We start from the raw sequence: 3457 nt of genomic DNA, 5'->3' as shown, positions 1-3457 counted from the left end.
GGTCCCCTGTTTTTGCACCCAGAGGAAACCCCTGATGGAGAGTGTGAGAGGAGGAACAAGGAGGGGAGGGGCAGGTGTGCCAAAAACTGCCATGGTCCAGTCTGCCTGTGGAGGGGAGGGGTGGAGAGGGGAGGGGCAGGGGCTGCAACCCCCTTGCAGCACCAATGGAATATTCTTGCTCTGCCCTTTCCAAATTCCTAGCTCCACCCATGTACTTAGCCAATAAGCATGTAAGTGGAGTACACTGGATTTTCTCTAGAGAAGGCTGTCATGAAAACTAAAAAGGGCCACTGCATTAAATTAAGAATATTATTGTGATATTTAGAGCTGGTGCAAAATATTCAGAACAATACCTATTTACAGCAATATTCTATCTGTTTTTTTCATGCAAGCAATCTCTTGAGCTTATTTGCATGAACCAAGTGAAAAGGATTAATTGCCATATTTACTTGAATAGAAGGCAACCCTCATTATAAGATGACCCCCCGCAATAATTAGATTCTACATATGCAAAATTTATAGACTTGTTACAATTTTCCAGGCATATAATCTATTTATTGAAAGTTTCCTTTGAAATTTTTTCCCTCCCACTGCTGCAGCAGGGAAAATAAATCATGGTGGAAAAAATGGGGATCAGGTAGCACTTTGAGTTCAATCAGGTAGCACTTTGAGCTCAGTCATCAAGTCTGTGTGGCTCTACCACTGGGCAAGTGTCCTCCTTCCCAGACCCATTAGTCTGGGGCTTCAGATATTCCTGAAATCCAGGCAAGCATCCTACGAGCAAGCTCCGGGCCTGGAGACTTCAGGGTTCAGCTGCCCCGAGTATTGCTTCATCTGAGCCAAAAGGCCAAGAAGTCTTGGAACTGAGTAAATATAGTATTTCTGTGGTAGTAGTAAAACAAGGCCCCATATGAGATCTGGAGCATTGTGTATGCATTAAGTGAAGTGGTGTCTTCTCTAAAGACCTGAAAAGCTAAACAGACAAGGGAGAGGGCAAAAGGCAGGATTACAGAGCCCTGCCTGAAATCACAAGCCAGGAACAGAACTCATCACTTTTAGTTTAGTACTCTACCCACTGTTTCATAAATTTGGCTCAGTGCATGAAAATATATCTACTCCTTGCCAGTCTGCCGTCTTCATCCGTGAGTAGCTCCCTATTCCCTGAATAAACCTGCTTAAATAAATGAAGGAAGACCCAACAGTTTGGCATTATCAGGCTCTTCTATCAACAACTGTTGCAAGGGGACACAAAAAATGGATTATACATACTTGCCCATTCCCCACCCCTTCACACCCACCTGTTTTGGCAGGGGAGAGAGCTTTAGTATCGCAATGCCCTCTTATTCCTGGAGGCTCAAACCCCAGTCTGGGTGGTCCATGCTACACATAACTCTCTTGAGTGAGTACAGTCTAAATATAATCCAGCCTTCACTCTCTAAACAGGACTTAGTGCTGCTCTTCTATATTCAGATAACACAGTTTCTCACAGAAATTGATCGCAGCAGTAGACACAGTTCAGACTTTTAGCAGCCTGATTGCCCAGCAGGGAATAGCTCCACTGTGGTTTACAGAACTATCCTGCTGCAATGTGGTGTAAGCAAGAGAAGAGCCAGGGCCATTAATTGCTAACCCATTCAGTGTGATTTACTGATGCTCTAAATAGTTAGAAGGAGAGGCTTTTCCTGACAGACTTGACTGCTGGTTTTCCTGGCTGGTTGTGTATTATTGTTTCAATTCACTTTAGAAATCATTCCAAATACTGAAAACAGAAGATTTCCAAACTCATTAAGTACACAATAAATACAGTTTATGAAAGCACTTCCGCTCTCAGTAATGCTGGTTTTACATTGGTGAAACTCCACTGATTTTGTGCCTTCATCGATTTAAGGGTCAGAAGGGACCATTCTGACCATTTAGTCCACCCTCCTTACTCTGTTCCTTCCACTGGGCCCATAACTTGTGGCTAAACTAAAGTAGATCTTTCAGAAAGACTTTCAACGGAGTTTCTTCTGATGAATGATCATGTGAGACTGAAGGCTCCTGTAACTAAAAGTCAGTGCAAGAAAAAGCCATTGTTATTAATTTTTGTGCATGTTCCTTTTGTTCTTAACCAGGAGGAAATTTTTCTCCAATTTGTGCGGTTGTTAGGAGTCACTCTATGCTCTGTACAGATAGCCCATGGAATTTTGCAACCGGGACCACATTTTTAAAAGACTACGGGACACTGCTGTCTGTTGAGGGCAGAGCTCTTTTGAAAATCTGGCTCCAACTGTGAGTATGGAGCCCTTACAAAAATCTAACCCTGAACTCTTTTGACACCTGGCCTTGGAATTCAACTTGTAGCATGGGGCACCCCTCACAGGTGACTGTGTGGGACACTAAACTGGATTAAAAATCTATTTGCAAAACCGACTTGCTTTCCGACTTCTGTGCTGCACCTGAAAACCTTTCCTTTTGAAAGCAAATGCAGGCTTTCCCTAGGGGCTGCCTGGGGAAGTCTTTCCACTATAAACATTATCCACCACTGGTAGAGTCGGTTACAGGCAGGAATTCCTTCTCCCAGTAAAGAGTCCATTCCAATCAAACCAGACATTATTTTTTTCCATTAATGAGTGTTGACGCCTACTGGAAAACTCTGCATGGAAATGTAGTCAGAAACAAGCTTTCAGATACGATGTTCCTTTCTGGGGGTTTCTTCTTTCTTTCCAGTACCGCAAACATCACCTTTGTAACTTGGGAATTCATTGGCTCCTGCTATTGATTCTTCAGTGGAAGTCACAGAGCCAAATCCAGTTCTCATGTGGCTCTGGAAACTAATGGGGTTATTCCAGATTTACACCAGCAGCAGCAGACCCCTCCTCCTCTGGCTGATGTCTCACCTCGGTGCCACCAGTTTTAAGCTGCCAAGCACTGAGATGGCAAGGGAGTGAAATGGAGGGGCAGTGCCCCACTCCCTGCCAGCTTTCCTGTTGCCCTGGAAATGCCAGTAGCATCAAAAACCAGGCAGGAAGATGGAGCTGATGCCAGCCAGGCAAGGGGCACTAAACCAGGGCTGCATTTGCCAGCCAGGATTCATCACTGGCATCGGCTACCCCTGGTGTGTGCATGCGTGTGTGTGTGTGTATGTGTGTATCCCCTGCCCTGCCCAGTGTACATGTGTCACTGCATCCCTTGTCCTGTCCAGTGTGTGCGTGTGAAACTACATCCCCTGCCCTGCCCAGTGTGTGTGTGAAACTGCATCCCATGCTGCACGCGTATGAGTGTGTGTCACTGCATCCCTTGCCCTGCCCTGCCCAGCCCAGGGTGTGTGTGCGCGTGTCACTGGCACTGCATCCCCTGCCCTGCGGAGCGGAGCGGAGCGGCAGCTCCCCGCCGCACCTGGTGGCCCGGCCACCCCCGCCCAGCCCTGCTCGCCCGCCGGAGCCGGCTGCAGCGCGCGGCCGGACAAGCTGCTCCC

Source organism: Crocodylus porosus, unplaced genomic scaffold (genome assembly GCF_001723895.1).
Source record: "Crocodylus porosus isolate Cpor-Errol unplaced genomic scaffold, CroPor_comp1, whole genome shotgun sequence".
Lineage (NCBI taxonomy): Eukaryota > Metazoa > Chordata > Crocodylia > Crocodylidae > Crocodylus > Crocodylus porosus.
Note: the sequence above shows the minus strand (reverse complement) of the source record.